The sequence below is a fragment of the Canis lupus genome, chromosome 1 (genome assembly GCF_011100685.1).
Source record: "Canis lupus familiaris isolate Mischka breed German Shepherd chromosome 1, alternate assembly UU_Cfam_GSD_1.0, whole genome shotgun sequence".
NCBI classification, from domain to species: domain Eukaryota; kingdom Metazoa; phylum Chordata; class Mammalia; order Carnivora; family Canidae; genus Canis; species Canis lupus.
This window is the reverse complement of record NC_049222.1, coordinates 17,332,335-17,350,428: the sequence shown is the minus strand read 5'-3', so window position 1 is coordinate 17,350,428 and position 18,094 is coordinate 17,332,335. Positions and strand designations below refer to the sequence as shown.

General features: G+C 44.0%; 1 protein-coding gene across 3 annotated transcripts in view; it reads left to right on the top strand.

Moving 5' to 3' along the window:
- Positions 1-18,094, top strand: part of ZNF532 (zinc finger protein 532) — a 106,579-nt gene that overhangs the window by 10,343 nt on the left and 78,142 nt on the right. The window contains exon 1 of one of the 3 annotated variants that reach the window (XM_038525888.1): positions 15,348-15,489. The exons of the other annotated variants lie outside the window; for them this stretch is intronic. The gene's annotated coding sequence lies outside the window, so the exon portion shown is untranslated. Of the gene's footprint in view, positions 1-15,347; positions 15,490-18,094 lie in introns of those variants that run through there. 3 annotated transcript variants of the gene reach the window in all.

The following is an 18,094-nucleotide window of genomic DNA, read 5'->3' as shown; positions in this document are numbered from 1 at the left end:
TTAGAATAGGAGTTATGGTGAGCCACCTCACGCAGAAGTGTTGAAGGATGGTTGTTCATCAACACCACCTGCTTCTCCGGCACATGATAAAGACAACCACCCTGGAGTCCTTGGATCAGGAGGTCTTGTGGGAAGCTCTTGATCTTTGGCCAGACAAGGAATTGAGTTTCAGGAGCTAGCTTTTGGTGTATTATGTGTTTGAACTATAAGAGACTGCAAATTTTTTTTTTTTAAAGATTTTATTTATTTATTCACGAGAGACACAGAGGGAGAGAGAGAAGCAGAGACACAGGCAGAGGGAGAAGCAGGCTCCGTGCAGGGAGCCCAATGCGACTCGATCCTGGGACTCCGGGACCATACCCTGAGCTAAAGGCAGATGCTCAACCAATGAGCCACCCAGGTGTCCTGAGACTGCAAAACTTGAGTGTATTTTTAATTTAAAAGTTTTTTTAAACATTAAAAAATTTTCAATCTCTAAATAATTATTTTTTTGAGAGAGAGCACACGAGCAGGGAAAGGGGCAAAAGGAGAGTCCTCAAACAGACTCCTTGCAGAGTAGAGAGCCTGACATGGGGCTCGATCCCAGGACCCTGAGATCATGACCTGAGCTGAGATCAGGAGCTGGGCATTCAACTGACTGAGCCGCCCAGGTGCCCTGTAATTTTTTAAATAAAAAAAAATTAAGTAATCTCTACACCCAATGTGGGGCCTGAACTCATAACCCTGAGATCAAGAGTTGCATGTTCTTCATACTGAGCCACCCCAGGTGCCCCCAGGGTATTTTTTAGACTTGGGGATATGCACTGATTGGATAAACGAATGATAAAATGATGTGTGTTACTCGAGCTAGCTTACCATCCCTATCTCTATAAGAAAACTCCATTTCACAGGAATTCTAGTTGAATCTCAGATTTATTGGAAATCTGGACTCCGAGTTCTATGATATACGAATCTGGCACACCAAATAGGATTTTTAGTTGTTGGCTGAATCTGTCGGCTCCCCGTTTGGCGAAGAATCCTGTGCCTGGTGTGGTGGGGGTGTCTCCCTGGCCTGTGAGCGCAGCTGCTGAGGAATCACAGATTGCTGGCAGCGGGGAATGGGGTGGAGTTGGAGGAATAGCAGAAATGCCGGGTGTTCAGGATGGGCAAGGCCGTGGGGCCAGCCTTGAAGAGAGGGGTTGGCACTGTGGAAGTTCATCTGAGTTGGGGGTGAGGTTGGAATGCAGTCCAGAGCCTTCCTGGAGCATGAAACGTGTCAGGCTAAGTTCGGAGTCAAAAATTAGATAGAGGGCAGCCTGGGTGGCTCGGCGGTTTAGTGCTGCCTTCAGCTCAGGGCCTGATCCTTGGAGACCCAGGATCGAGTGCCACATCAGGCTCCCTGCATGGAGCCTGCTTCTCCCTCTGCCTGTGTCTCTGCCTCTCTCTCTCTGTCTCTCTGTCTCTCTGTGTGTCTCTCATGAATAAATAAATAAAATCTTAAAAAAAAAAAGATTAGATAGACGCTTAGAGGATGTCAGAAGGCAAAGCAAAAATGGATGGTCACATGTCTAAGGATCATGCAAGAACCAGCAGAAAAAGTGGGTCTGTAAAAGTATAGGCCAGCAGCAGTCAGGTGGTAGGAACTGTGTGTGCTCATGGGGAAGGCCATGGGGTGATTGTGGGGTGCATGAGCAGGTGACCCAGTGAGGGTAGTGTGAGCTACCAGTGCCGGTGATCACTGGGTAGAGCTGAATCAGAACCGACCTCACACGGCAGCCTTCATGTGATGCGGTGAGTGAGGACGCTTGTTGCTCAGGAGGCCGAAGTTAGGAGAATGGATTGGGACGACAGTAACTCTTTATACACAAGACTCGCATGGAAAGGCATGAGAAAACATGCCAGACTGTTTGGAGTTTATGTAACCTCACAGGACACGTGATCAAGACATCACATTTCAAACTAACACCAGAAGAAAAGGAGCTGATTATAAGGCCATGGCTGCTGCCAGGAGGAGGTCCCGTGTCTTCTTGTGCTAAGATTACTCTGCATTCTTTTCGGGGCCACATATTCTCTGCTGTCTCTCTGTGTCTCTTCCTTGGTAGAACTAACTGCATTGCGTTCTCTTTCTGGTGTGCTTGACAAATGTGGCTGTCCCACAGCCCCTGTGTCTCCACGTCTTCATCAAAACTACTAGTAACACTGCCCGTATTTCTCAGGCCCCTTCTGATTCTTCAGGCCACAAGCTAATTGGTCCAGGTCTAATCAGGTGTAGCTTGGAGGGCGGGGTTGCTGCTAACCCTAAATGGGTGGTAGTTTTCATTGGGCTAATGAGACACCCCCAAGGGTTGGTCTTATTTTATGGCTGAGAAATTTGAGGCTAAGCTGTTGGGAGTTGGCATGCATACCTGGGTCTTTCTGACCCCAATTTTGCACCCTTTATCACTCTTCAGTATAGTAGCTAAGGCGTACGAGCTGGAATCTTTGTCAGTTTCTTGTTTACTCAAAATCACAAAAAACAATGATGTTTAGCTTTCAGCGTTTGCTCCGTAAATGTATAGCAGCAGCCGTTGTCTGAGTTAAGCATCAGACTGAGACGCTGGAGGTAGGAAATTTGGGTAAATGGCTGGAGGAATTGTTCAAGGCTAATGTTTAGGGTCTCACGGGTACATAGATGTATATTTGAGGCCTCTCCTAGGTAGGGGTGTGAGTACGTGCGTGCGTGCACGTATGCGTGTGCACACGTTTGGGGCCCCTCATAGGTAATATCTGTTTGGCAAATCTGGTTTATCGGGCCAATGTTAATTTTGGGAAAGATGAAACACACAGTTTAGCACTTGAGTAGTAATAATTAGGCTTTGATTGTTTTGATTTAGGTGATTCATAGAATTGTGAAACCTCTCTGTTCCTCCCGTCTGAAGCGTTAGGACATTGTCGACCTCCGCTGGAATTTCACATGTACCTCTAACCTCTTTGGTTACACGGTGCTCTTAATTCAGGTCATTGAGGATAGGAAACATTTGTTCTACGCCTGTTGTGCTTCTCACAAGACCTTGTGAGGCTGCCTATCTGCAAGAGGCACTTAAGGATGCTCATTATATCGCAGGTAGTGGTTGGGAATTCTAATGGCATCAATCTTATTATCCTCTATCTGAGAGCACTGGAGTTGTGGCTTCATTCCTTCTAGGACTTTCTCTATGCTAGACTCTCGCAGACCTTGTTTTGATGTTATGATAACTCAAAGTAATTAGTACTTAACCATATTCCAGATATTCCAGATAGGAATAAGTGCCTACCTGGATTTTTTTTTTTTTTAAGATTTTACTTATTTATTTTAGACAGAGAGAGAGAGAGTGAGTGAGTAGAGTGGAGAGGAGCAGACTCCACACTGAGGACAGAGCCTAACATGGGGCTCGATCTCACAACCCTGAGATCGTGGCCTGAGCCGAAACCAAGAGTCAGACGTTCAGTCGACTGAGCAACCCAGGCTCCCCTGGACTCTTTTATTTAACCTTCACAGTAACTGTGAAGTGGATCTTATTTTTTTCCGTTTTACACATGAGAAAACAGAAGCTTGAAGAGGTTAAGTAACTTGCCCAGAATCTTGTAACTTGTAAAGGGAAGAGCCAGGACTTGCTCTAATTTGTCTAACTCCAAAGCCCGTGCTTTTAACCACTGCAGCATACTGTGGTTTATAGGTGTCATTTCTACAGCCAGTCGGTGGCAGGCTCAAATATCTTTGAGGTTCAAAGCCACTGCTTCTGGGTCAACCAGTATTTCTCCTGTTGTCAAGATCCATGAGGTATTTCTGGCTCGCTCCACGACACTGATGTGGCTCTGGCTACTGCAAGTAGGTAAACATTGAGAGATACCTTGCTCCCTTGCCTTAAATTTTCTTCCTTGACCACATCTATGTGTACCTCCTTGAGTGCCTGTGCATCCTACAACACAGATAGCCTCCTTTTGGCAGTAATTGTAGACCCAGCTGAACGAGGTTTTGATCATCACTTCTGTGGCGTTAAAGTTAAGGCAGAGCCCCTTTAGAATTACCTTTTTATTCTTCCTTCGTATTTGAAGATGTGTTCCCTTGCTTTCTCTTGAGTTGTCTTGGGGTTGATGTGGAGGTGCCCGCGGAGTAGAGCTACCTGGAGAAACACGGACTTAAAAGTCGTTCTGGGAAAATGGACCGGAAGCATCTCCCCCACACTCCACTCCAGAACGTGTTCCCTTTTGCTCCTACCATCTCCCAGGGAGAACAGTTGCTTATGCCTTGTTTCCAACGTGTCCCCAAGATGGCTCGCTCAAAAGCTTATGGCCTCCAGTACTCTTGGGTGATGCTCCCAGCTTGGGTCCCCAGAGTGAAGATTGTTCTCACTGGGTGTTCACAGCAGCACTTGAAAGTTCAGGGAAGAAAGCTGTGTGTGCGTGTATCTGTGTGAAGCACACATGTGTTTAACCCAGCTTTTCCCACATTGCTGGACTGTGTAATCCCTTCTTTCTGGTGGAACATTCCTGGGTGAACATCCTTCCCGCTGTCAGTTGTCACTGATGAACTTAGTGAAAAATGGGAGGGCCTTGAGAGGAGTTAGGGCAAGAGCTTCCTCCGATCTCTTCCTTTTAATATAATGATTGGTGAAACGATGTGATTCATACTGTGTTTTTCTGCTTTCTGTCTACTCCAGGAAGAGAATTTGTGAGCGAGTTTATTTGTAAAGTCAACAGCCAGTAGGCCTGCTGCGAGTGATAACTTCGGGGCGATGCTCTCTTAGTTGTATGGCGTAGTACCTTTCATAATTCCAAACACGTTTTAAGTGAAACTGGTGTCTGGTGAAAGTCGTTTGATGCTCAAGTGAGGGCCTCACTCTGGAACGTGAGAGCAGTTGTGATAAGGAGGCAGGGAGCTTTTTGTGCACGCCCTTCCTCAGCTGGTGGAGAGGAAGGGGGCCTGGGTGAGCTGAGCTGAGCCAGAGCAGTGACCTGCCACCATCCCCACCTAGAAGTCTGGTGTGGATGACCTGGGGGATGGGAGGAAGGCAGGTTTATGGTGACTTTAAGAGGATTAGATCTTGGTGCGAGCAGGACAGGGTCATGAAGGGAAAATCTCTTGTTTACTTGGAGCCAGATTTTTCAATTTTAGCGCAACAGACATTTGGGGATTCACAGTGCTGTGTTGTGGGACTGCCCTGTGCTTTGCAGGATGTTTGGCAGCATCCCTGATACCGAGCGCGCACCCCTCACCCCCTGCCAAATTGTGATAACCAAGAATCTCAGGACCTCGCTAGAGATCAGTGTTGGCGGTGGAGGAGAAGGGGCGAAATCACCCCACTTGAGAACCATGGACTTTTGCCTTAGAGCCGGAGCAATACTTCAGAACTTCGGGTAGTTAAGAATTCCAAAGACCTCCAAGGGAAGCAAGCAAGCATTTGAAACTGTACAAATCCCCCGAGAAGTGCATGATAACCTCGAGCTACTGGTTTTCTCTTCCGTATTGTCTAGTGCTAGAGGCCTCAAAAACATTTGCAAATATTTTAAATTTAGTATTTAAGATCAGAAAAAAATTGCTGGTAAGATGAGTAAGAAACCACAGAAAACGGACCTGCTGGTTTGATTGTAGCATTTCAGGGACAAAGGGTTCCATGCAGGATTTAGGGTATATATGTGAAAACGGAGAAGGCTTATTCAGGTGACAAAGGGAAATTACTTTGAAGTTCTCCATTGTATACCCAAACTATCAATTCTGATTTAGAAAATCTATACTTTGCTTCAAGATAGAATTTGCTGAGATGCTGCTAAAAAATGTGGTATTTATAAGATGCCAGAGGAATGCTAAAGCTTTTATGGGTTTTTCTCTTGAACGAGGAATCCTTTGTTTTAGCGCTTAAATGGGCAGGTGATTTCTTAAGTTTGATATACTGGAATTCACCAAACATGTTTCATTTAAAAAAAAAAAAAAGGTGCTTTACATCTAACTAGTAGTGAAGAAATTTACGATTTTTTTCCCTTACTTTGTCACGAAACTATTTGAGCAGAGGCTGTAATGAACTTTCCTGAAGCTTATTGATGGTGACCGGTTTAGCCTAGACCCTTTCAGTATTTCTGTAAACTCATTGATGAATTAGTAAATTGCCAGCACCAGGGTCTTTTAGTTAAAAGAACATAAATCCAGTGGGAAATGGGGTTATAGCAAAAGTACCTTTCACAGAACTTACCAAGATTGATAACTTGATCCCAAAGTTCACAGGAAATAGAAACTTGCATCCATTTCCCTGTAGGTATGAGATTTTGAAAATGCACACCTAGCCTGGCGGATGAACTTTGAAAAATATTTCCCCCCTGCCTTCCTATCCCCTGCTCTTTCTGGATTTGAGTGTCAGAGTGTTTGGTGTGCATCCTACACCTTTCTGTGAACTTGACATATCTATTCATTTTACATTTCTGTATGTATGTATACATTTCTGTATGAAAAATAAAATGCAGTATGCTTTTTTTTTTTTTAGTTTTAATGTAATTTAGATACTGTTTTATGACCTGATTTTCCCCCCCTACTAAATGGTGTATCTTGATTGTTCTGCATCAGTACCTATGACACATCTACCTTGCTTTTTTTTTTTTTGTTTAAGATTTATTTATTTACTATAGAGAGAGAGCAAGAGCGAAATATTTTTCGAAGTGAGGGAGGGGTTGAGGGAGAGAGTCTTCAAGTGAATGCCCCACTTAGCCCAGAGCCCAGCTTGGGGCTGGATCCCACGACTGGTGAGATCATAAGCTGAGGCTGAAACCGAGAGTCATAGGCTCAACTGACTGGGCCACCCAGGTGCTCCGCATCTACCTGACTTTAATGACTGCATAATTTTCCATAATAAAGAATATATTATAAATAATGTGAATGTATTTAACGCTATTGAACTCCGTACTTGAAAATGGTTAGTATGGTAAGTTTCACATTATATGTATTTTACTGCAGTTTTCTTAAGAGGACATACCGCAGTTGATTTAATCATTTCCCTGCTGATGGACATTTACATTTTTTCCAGAGTTTTGCTTCACCATACATTTTTTAGACTGACACCTCCCATTTGGGGAGATATATTTTTTTTGGTTTAAATCATGCTCCCCGCCCCCCCCCCCCGGGGGGGGGGGCAGCCTGGGTGGCTCAGTGGTTTAGCACCGCCTGCGCCTGCAGCCCAGGGCGTGATCCTGGATTCCCGGGATCGAGTCCCATCAGGATCCCTGAATGGAGCCTGCTTCTCCCTCTGCCTGTGTCTCTGCCTCTCTCTCTCTCTCTCTCAATCTCTATCTCTCATGAATAAATAAATAAACTCTTAAAATAAAGCATTGCCCCATGTGCCATAAGATCAATGACATGTCATCCAGAGATAGGAAATAGGATCCTTGCCCTTTTTTCTTTGGGGGGTAAAAAGAAAGGATAAGAGCAGTTTTTGTTTTCTTCCTTCTTTCTGAACTTTAAGGATTTATTGGCTGTGGGCGCGCTGCTGGGAGAGTGAGAATCCCATGGTAATCTCCTTAGCTGAAGGTTCTCTTTCATTATTCGCTAGCTCAGTGGGTGTCTGTCTGGGCAAGCCCTTGCCCCAAGCACCTTTTTATTGTCATACACTAGATATCTGCAGAGACGTCAGGTGGATTACCTGGTTTCCAGAGGGATTCCTGGAGGTGAAATGAAGGACAGCCCTGGGGAGGACGTTTCTATAGGCAGGTTTGGCTAGCCCGGCAGCCTGGGTTGTGCGGCCTGAGAACTGAGCTCACTGTTCAGGTCCCAGCAGTGGTTTGGTATTCAGCACACTCTTACTTCTGTGCTGGAGTTTTTCAAGCCAGAGCCATTGCTTTGAAATGCTAACCTGAGGGCAGCCCTGCCCTTTAAATTTACATTCTGCTTTCTAAAGAAAAACCTGAGACAGGTATTTTTGGAAGCTTTGTATGTTCAGTAAGTAGATATTCCACTGCTCAAGAACCTCAGCGCTCTGGGCAAGTCAGCGCAATTCTATTTTTGACTCTTGAGCAAGCAAAAGAAAAACAGTGGTCATGTGGATTGACTGGAGGTGCTGAATTTGGGTATGTTTGGTACAGGTTTCATCACAGGGTGCTGAATCCAGCACCCTGTGTCCTGTGCCTCTTGGGTGGCTGAGATGGACTGGTGGGAGAAGAGCGGAGATAGAGAAAGGGTCTGATCAGCTGCAGCAAGCAGGGAGGGACTTGTCACCGTCCACCTGGGCCCCCACGAGAGCCACAGAGCAAAGCAGAAGCCCCCCACGTGTGAGTGTGCAGGAGCGTCTGGGTCATGTGAGACTGGCCAGTATTGCTAGAGGTGGTGAACGTGTCGTCTTCCAAATCCTAGACCCTCTCTGAATGCCAGAGACCATGCTGAGCTGGGGGTGAGCTGTGGTCAATCCCACTTCCTGAGGAAGTGACTGAGGTGGCCAGCTTTTTAAAGCTGCTTCACCCTGCAACCCCCCCCCCCCCCCCCCCCCCCCGGGGAGCCAAGAGGAGTTAAATCACGTGCACATTGATTTTCCTTTGAGCAGGGGCTTTGAAATGAAAGGAGCCCTCCGCAGAAGTTTCTGTTAGGTTAGCGCTTTGCTTTCAAAAATTATTTCCCTGCTCTGCTATTGTAGTTGTCTTGCTGGGGATGTCCTATATTCTGGGAAATCAGAACATCAAGGAGGAAATCAGAACATCGAAGGAGCAGAATGTAGTCTGTAAGGGTTTTCTGGGATTATGTCCTAGTCTAGGTTAAGAAACCCCACGTAAAAAAAAAAAAAAAAAGAAGAAACCCATGTATTTCATTTTATTTGTTTTTAAACCTATGTATTTTAAAGGACTTTAATCATTTGAATAATAAAACACACACAAAAAATAAAAATAAAACACAATCTTTATGGAACTTTTAATTTTATAAGGGCATACTCAGGATGGAATTCTTAGTTTTTTTTTTTTTTTTTAAATACTTAAAATTTGAGAGAGAGAGAGAGTGTGTGTATGTGTGTGCGAGTGGGGAGGCAGGGGAAAAGGTTCCGGAGTAGACTCCGCTCTGAGCACAGAGCCCCACGTGGGACTTGATCTCATGATCCTGAGATCACCACCTGAGCAGAAGAGAGTCAGGCGCTTAACTGACTGAGCCACTCAGTCAGTTAGATAGTTTTTTTTATAGAGGAAAATGTGGGAAACTGAGTGTTTTGGAATTTGTATGTGATTTTAGCAAAGTACATAAACTAAATATTAAATCTCTTAATTCCACATGAAAGGGCCGTTTTGAACATATCCTATTGTGGCTCAACATCATGTGTTTTCTAATTTTGTGAATAGGAAATCTGATATTTTCATTTCGAGGTTTTTTGGTTTTATTTATATAGTTTTAAAAGGTTTTATTCATTCATGAGAGACACAGAGAGAGAGGCAGAGACACAGGCAGAGGGAGAAGCAGGCTCCATGCAGGGAGCCTGATGTGGGACTTGATCCCGGGTCCCCAACGCCCTGGGCCAAAGGCGGCGCTAAACCCCTGAGCCACCTGGGCTGCCCTGTTTCGTTTTTTTTTTATTTTTATTTATTTTTATTTATTTTTAAATTTTTCTTAATTTTTATTTATTTATGATAGTTACAGAGAGAGAGAGAGGCAGAGACACAGGCAGAGGGAGAAGCAGGCTCCATGCACCGGGAGCCCGATGTGGGATTCGATCCCGGGTCTCCAGGATCGCGCCCTGGGCCAAAGGCAGGCGCCAAACCGCTGCGCCACCCAGGATCCCTGTTTTGTTTTGTTTTTAAGTGAGAATGTATCTGAATGTTTGCCTCTCCTGGCCCCTCTTTCAGCCTAGGATGGACTATATTTCTCTTTTCTTGATTTTCTTCGTTCTTCTCCCCAGGCATTTAGGTAACATGCAAGAGTTAAAAGCTCTGAAGTTATCTAGGTAGAGGTAGAGAAGCCCTGAAGTTCCCTGTTCCCAGGTAGCTGGCACAAATAAAGGGTGCTTGTTCGGGCTTTACCTGAAAGCCATTGGATTGTCTTTCTTGAGCCGTGGAACGTATATATCTATATGTTATGTATTTTACTTTTTCTTCATAGTACTTTTACTTGGCTCTTCATACATATTTTACATTTTCTATAATATACAGTTATTAAGAGAATAGCAGTCACATTAACTTGAACATTCGATTTAAAAGGACATTTTTCCAGACGTAGAGCAGGTGCTTAAGAAATATAAACTCCTAAATAAGGGATCCCTGGGTGGCGCAGCGGTTTAGCGCCTGCCTTTGGCCCAGGGCGTGATCCTGGAGACCCGGGATCGAATCCCACATCGGGCTCCTGGTGCATGGAGCCTGCTTCTCCCTCTGCCTGTGTCTCTGCGCCTCTCTCTCTCTCTCTGTGTGTAACTATCATAAATAAATAAAAATTAAAAAAAAAAAAACTCCTAAATAAAATTAAGTACTCTTGTCAGTACTTTAACTGTTATAACCTGGGCTTATCCAAACATTTGCTTTTCTTCTACCCAGAGGGCAGTTACTGTGCCCAGGGCCCCATTTCTTCCCTGGAAGGGTGGTTATTACCTGTTTAACGACTTCTAGGTATTTCTTTTTTTTAAACTTTTAATGGTATCTGTTATCTGCTTGCTAAAATTCTTATCAGCCTCAGTTGCTCTGGTAAAAGAATTCTTTTCTCTCTCTCTTCCTCTCTTTTTTGAGAAATAGAAAAATGTAACAAAAAGTATAATATTAATTGCATTTCAAGTATGACCTGCATCATCACCAGCCACTATTTTATTTTATTTTATTTTATTTTATTTTATTTTATTTTTTTTTTTACCAGCCACTATTTTAATTGTGTATGTCTCTCTGTATCTACACCCTATTCCTCTCCCTGTCCCTCCTCCCACCTCCTCCCTTTCCCTTCCCCCTCCTCACCCGCCTCCCCTCCCCTTTCCCTGCCTCTCTTCCTCTTCCTCATCCCTTGGATCTCTTAGGCAGATTGCTCCTTCTTTTTTAGAGGGACCTGGGACTCCCCCCACCCCTTTTGTTTTTTAAAGATTTAATTTATTTATTCATGAGAGACACACAGAGGCAGAGACACAGGCAGAGGGAGAAGCAGGCTCCATGCAGGGAGCCCGATCTGGGGACTGTGGCAGAAGCTCAACTGCTGAGCCATTCAGGTGTCCTGGGACCTGGGACCCTTGTACTTAGGAACATTTAAAAATCAGCAGATAAATGGGTTGTGCTTTATAAATGGGGTTAAAAAGTTTTCTTATACTTGGGTTTTGGTCTGTGGTTTTGCATATGTAAGAAGCCTCTTAACTTAAAATAGGGATTTGACTTATAAGTTTGACTCAAGGTACCTTAGAGAGTTGACTAGCTACCGTAATATGTCTTTCTGACCAGTTCTTTTTTTTTTAAATTGCTGACTCATGATTTTCTTTCGCATCCTCAACCAATGTTTGCCTTTTCTCTTGAAGCTTGGCGAGCTTCTGGATTCATCCTCTCCTTGAACTGGGGGAAGTAGCTTATTTTGATAAGGCTTCCTTCAGGCTAAGATCCCCTCGGAAAGTGGAAGTGAAAGCGTACTGAGATACCAGATATGGATAAATACAGATAAATATATTGCACATTTATGAATAAATGCTTATCCACAGAGAAGCCTAGTTTACTGTGAAGTCAAGAATTTGTCGTCTCTCGATGGATAGAACGACAGAAGTTAAACATAAGGGTTATGATTTAAGAGTGAGAGTAAATGACTTTAATGTCTGTTTCCTTCATCTTTCATTTTACCACATGAGTTAAAAATACATCTTCAGAATTTTAAAGCAAATGGGTGAAACTCAACACTGTATATCTTAAAGGTTATTTTTTGAAGTGTTCTTATTTTTGCAAGAATTCTCCAAGAAAGGTCTCTCTCGTGGTTCCTTGCCTTGGCAAAATCTTTTTGGAAAATATCAAAATCTAAATTTAAAAGGGTATTCTTGAACAAATGTATGCACTGAATTAACATGAACATATGTCCGGCATGATAGAAACATGCATAGACACGGAAAGATATTGTTGAATGTGACAAAGCCTATTATGTTAAAAATGTATATGTGTATTTATATTTATGCATATGTATGCATTTAGAAGTCTGTATATCTCAAATGTTATCAGAGCTTACCTCTGACTAGTGGGCTTCCTAAAGACTTTTGCTTCTATTTTTGGGTTTTAGAGGATTGACGAAGAGCATATACTACTCTTACAATAAAAATGGTCTCAAAATCTAGGGATGAAAGAAAAGTATTATTTTGAGTAAATGGCAGCCTGTTGGCTAAATAGAGCTTTTTTTCAAAGATGCTACCTTAGCATTTCGGTTAAGAGGTGCTTCTAATGGAGTGGCAGTGTTTACATGGAGATTTTTGAATCTGAGAGGTTACATTGGCTAGAACCTCCCTGGAGCAGGAGGTGATTGAGCTGTAGGCAGTGAGATGCCATTACTGTAACAATGACATGAAAGAACTCCAGGTTCTCTGGCTGGTGGATGAGTTGGTGGAGTTCTCAACCTGTAGTTTCAGCAGCATCCAGTCAGCAGAAGGGAGGGAGGAAGAGAGGGGCGGAACGTTGGGAGAGGGAGAGAGAATCTTAAGCAGACTCCGTGCCTAGTGTGGAGCCTGACGACATGTGGCCGGATCTCAAGACCATGAGATCATGACCTGATCTGAAACCAGGAGTCACATAAAAAAAAAAAAAAAAAAAAAAAAAGAAACCAGGAGGCAGATGCTCACCCAACTGAGCCACCCAGGCGCCCCGGTGGACAGAAAGTCTTAAGGAATGCTTGTCAATAAAGACAGCAGGTTGGCTAATCCAGCTTATCAGATCAGCACTTTCTGATCTGTACTTCAAAGGTTAAAAAAAAGAATAATTGGAAGTTTCTTTGCGTTATTTCAGACCTCAATGAATCTTTTTCTTTTTTTTTTTTTCTTTTTTTTTAAAGATTTTATTTATTTATGATAGTCACAGAGAGAGAGAGGGGGCAGAGACACAGGCAGAGGGAGGAGCAGGCTCCATGCACCGGGAGCCTGACGTGGGATTCGATCCCGCGTCTCCAGGATCGCGCCCTGGGCCAAAGGCAGGCGCCAAACCGCTGAGCCACCCAGGGATCCCTGAATCTTTTTCTATCATAGAGTATGGATAACCCTTCGTTCTTAGAAATGAGCTAATTGGGAAGCTGTATACGTTTCTGGACCTAAGTGCTTATTACTCGATCTGTTAGAATTGTCCGAAGACCTGGCTTACCCATGAAATGGTTGGCCTTAATCTTCTCTTTCTCTCTAAATATTCCCCCCTCTCTCCTGCTTCTTGTGTGTGTAACCGAGAGAGTAGTGATTGCGTGGCGCCTTGGTAGGCTTGTTTTTACTTCTAGCTGAGTGGTTCCAGAGTAGCCTGATCCTTCAGAAAAGCTCCCAACATGTTCACCAGGGTCACTATGGCTTTTTCCTTGTCCTGTGTGTACTGTCTTTGGTTGCGAGGTGGGACAACCATTTCCTCTGATTCTATTTTTTTTTTTTTTAAGATTTTATTTATTCATGAGAGACAGAGAGAGAGAGAGAGAGGCAGAGACACAGGCAGAGGGCAAAGCAGGCTCCATGCAGGGAGCCCGATGTGGGACTCGATCTGGGGACCCCAGGATCGTGCTCTGGGCTGAAGGTGGCACTAAACCGCTGAGCCACCCAGGGATCCCCTCCTCTGATTCTAGACTCGAGGAGGAGTGACTCTGTGGCCCCCCTGCGTCTTGCCGGTCCCTTTGTGACAGATTGCTTCTGTCTCTTCTTACTGCCCATCAATGGGCGGTAATGGCCTTGTCATTCTCAGCACTTTTGCCAAGAAGCATAAATACGTGATTTTCATCACAGAAGGCCTTTCCTCTGTTTAGGAGGGGTTGAAATAATAAGTGAAAATAATATTCTTACTAATCAAATCCAATAAACCGTGGCTTTTTTTGGGTGTTAATTTGCGAGGCTTTAAGATTATTGACCTCCTTATCCTTCCCTAAGGAATTAATTAATCATTTGCCTTTTCTGCAGTTCTGATCCTCCTTTTACCAGCTTCATTTCCATTAGACTTGGTCTTCCTCTGTGTTTAGGCACTCCTTGGCATTCTGTGAACCGAGCTGGTTTATCAGTTTTCTGTAGGTATCTTGGCAGCTTTATCTAGATTCATACTGCACCCTACCTGGAGTATTTTAGAAGTTAACCTATATTAAGGCCTTGGGGGTAATTGGAATCATAAGAGATGTGTTCTGGGTCCTGGAGAGAAGTTGATATTCCATTCCACAGGAAAGACCAAAGGCAGCTACCCAAACTTGCCCTTTCTTCCCTCAAACCTTGTGGCATAGGGCCGATGAGCAGAGGCTCAATTTGGGCTATTCTATATAAATTGTTCTGTAAGTTTGATCCAAATTGGCTTGCCCCACATGGATTGTCTATTAGGGTGCCCTGGTCACTCCTAGTATCGGTGGCACTCTACAGAGCAGTAGGCATCTTCTGGACACCCTGCCATCTGTGCTTTGTGGAGTGGTGTCTGCTTGCGGGCTGCCAACGAGTAGACTCACTTCTTTATAGTCATGTTTCCCAAAAGACATGGGGTAATGGGGTACCTCTGAGTTGCTCTTAGAAGAACAAGAGAGTCAAATAGATTTGGTAAACACCTCTTTCTGATTCAAAAATGTATATTAATGAGGGTGCCTGGATGGCTCAGTCTGTTAAATGTCTGCCTTTGGCTTGGGTCATGATCCCACTGTCCTGGTCCTGGGATCGAGTCCCACATTGGGTTCCCTGCTCAGCAGGGAGTCTGCTTCTCCCTCTCAATCTGTCCCTCCACCTGTTTGTGCTCCCTCGAGTGTTCTCTCTCTCTAATAAATCTTTAAAAAAAAAAAAAAATCTCAAAAGATGGTGGGGGGATGAAGATTTAAGGAAACCTTGTGGTAAGGAAACCAGTTTAAATGTTATTTAACCATTTTACTCCAGAATCTTCCTTCCTTCCTTTGGGGAACAGAGATGTGGCTGTGTGTTGGAGCTGCCCCTCACTGGCTCGCTCGCCCACTGCATGTACCTCCTCTTAGGCACATCAGCGACGTATTAGTAATCTGAAACATATCGTGGTAGGAGTACCTAAACACAGAAATGGATGAATGCTCGAAATCAGGGCCCTGTGCCCCTCAGACTGCTGTTTGCTAGGGGTTATGGGTCCTTTGCTGATATTTATCAGGCTATTTCCCTGAAGATGGTCACAAAAAGGGTACTGGACATTGGAATGCATTTCCAAAATCTTCATTTTCTTTCTTTCTGTCTGTCTGTTTTTCTATCTTTCTTTCTTTCGTAGTCTCTGTGCCCAGCGTGGAGCCCAATGTGGGGCTTGAACTTAGGACCTTGGGATGAGGACCTGAGATGAGATCAAGAGTCAGACGTTTAACCAACTGAGCCAACTAGACGCCCCTCTAAAATCTTCATTTTAAAATCCATCATTACTTGTCCTCCCCGTTCCTCTCTGGTCAGTGCAGATTTTCTTTTTGTTTTTTGTTTTTGGTAATTGTGGGTAACATCTGTGTAACATCATGGGTTTTCTTCTAACCATCCGTAAGTATACAGCCTAGTGGCATTAAATACATCACTGTCTGCAAAACCTTTTCATCACCCCCAACAAAAACTCCGTACCGGTTAAATGATAACTTTCCTTCCCACCTTCCCCCACACTGGTAGGCTCTGCTCTGCTTTGCGCCTCTGTGTATTGGCCTGTTGCAGGTACCTCCCCTGAGTGGAAATGCAGCAGTTTTCATCCGGCCTGTGTGCTGGGATCCCGTGGAGCCATCCCTGGTGTCTGGGGTGGAAACTGAGGAAGGAAGGTTGCAGCACACGCCTTTCAGACACTGGTGTCGAAGAGGGATGCCTTTCTTCCTCTGCAGAATTTTTGGTCCTTATGTACCTCTTACTATAAACCATTTCCGGTCCCTCTTTAAAGGTGTTATATAAATAAAACAATGATGGGCGATGTCGATAAATGTTAGAAAGATCAAAACAACTGAACAGGTTGAAGCAGGTCGGGATTGCTCATTTCGAGGAGCCTTCAGGAGGCTTTGACGGGTTGAAAGTCAGATGAGGCTCAGGAATGGAGCGAACGGAGGTAAACCAGCAAGAGAACAAGCTGGGAGATGAGACCGGAGCCCCGTGTGACCTCACATTTTCAATCGGGCGGCCTGGTTAGCTAGAGACATAAAAGGCTACACGACTGCATTCTTCAAAGGGCCATGGTTTTGTTCTGGGGTCAAGTCTTAGGTTGTAAGCCTTTTTCTTTTTTCTCTGTTTCTCCCTCCCCAGGGCTTGAACAGAAACACACAAAAAAATTCTCCGGGTTGGAATTTCTCTTTGATACTCACCCGGTGTAAGGGGGGGATTGTCATTAACATTTCATTACATGTGCTCTTAGGTTTGGTAGGTTTGACAGAACGGTTCAGCTGCTTCCGAATTAAACAAATACTTTTTTATGAGCTGTGTGGTTTTCTAGAATACGTGATCCAAAAGTAGTTGCAGGCTGAGCCCTCCCCCGCACCTTTCTTTCCTTCCTTCCTTTTTTTTTTCTTTTTTTTTAAATTCTCACTGGGGAAGGGTCTTCTCAATGCACTGAGGTTGGGGGAAGAGAGACCTAAAAAAGAAAAATACATTTAAAAATTCTTCCTGAATATTCATGAAACCTAATTTTGCCATAAAAAATGACTATTTCTGGGTTTTCAGTTATGTAACATTTTTTCCGACAAGTAATGGAATATGCCATATTTCACTGTAAACAGCTTTTGAGACCACACTAAATGCAGTCATGCCCTAAGGGTTACAATTAGTGAACTGCCTTTTAATTGTGACAGATTTGCATTTGCATTAGGTAAAGCCATGAGTAGATTTTATGCATTTTTTTTTTTTTTTTTGAGAAATGCTTTGAGGAGCAGAGTGATTTTTTTTTTTAGTTGTTTCTATTGAAGGAGGAGATGTGAAATTAAGATCATAACCTCACAATTTCTAACCGTTTCAATTTTTTGTGAAAACACGGATACAGCTTTAGAGGAATCCCAACAGTGTCTTCCAGTCCTCAGCCCTGTGGACGGTTAATTTCACCTTTTTGATCTTCTGTTAATTGACTCTCTGGTTTCTGAATAATACTTCACAGTGCTAACTTTGGACTTCATTTTAGATGTTACCTCCTGACTATCCTGATGGAGGTCACAAGCCTGGGCTATGGAGGCCAAAGGTGTGGGTTTTTGTCCATCCTCTTAACATTTACTGGCCATGTGTCCTTGAGCAAGATCCTGAAACTTTCTCTGCCTGGCCTATAAAGTAAGAATAATAATAATAATAGTAATAATGGGCCCCAGGCCAGGCCTTGCTGTTGCAGAGTAGAGCCTGGGGCAAAACTATAGAAGACCAGCTGGCTAAATTTTTAAAAGGTATAATGAAATATTTAAAAGACATATTTAAATATTTAAAAGGTATATACCATATGTCTAAATATTTAAAAGGTTTAAATACAGCTGTATCTGGGGCCCGGTCCCCATTCCCATCCGTGGCCTGGGAGTCTGCCCCTCAGGTCCCAAAGTCTGAAGGTGCCCTCATCCTCCCAGCAGCCCTGGGAGTGAGGGAGCAGGTGGCAGCTGGGCCGGAGCCCCTGGGACCCAGCTGCTTCCCAGGGAGCCCGGATGGGTGGAGTCTCCATCCAGCATAATTTTCTAGAACTTCTCTCCCACTTAACCCTTGTGATTGAAAACATGCAGGCATTTGTAAACTTGGGCCTTGGTGCCCCTGGGAGTCAGGGAGCTCTGGTACCCCAGGGTGGAGGCTGTGGTCTCCATATCCACACACCCCTCCCCTACTGCCCTGTCTCTGGTGTAATTCATATTTACTCAGCCACTTTCCAAAATAAAAGAAAAAAAAAACAAAATGAAACTCATAAGAGACCGAAGAGAAAAACAACAACAACAACAACAAATTTCTTGTTTAGTACTTGAGATAAATAGCTGTCTAAAGCCCAAGCCCAGGGCAGGGCCCCCTTCTGTCTGGAGACAAGGGTGCTGAGTACTCCAGGGGCCGATGGGGGAGTAAGCCCGCGGCAC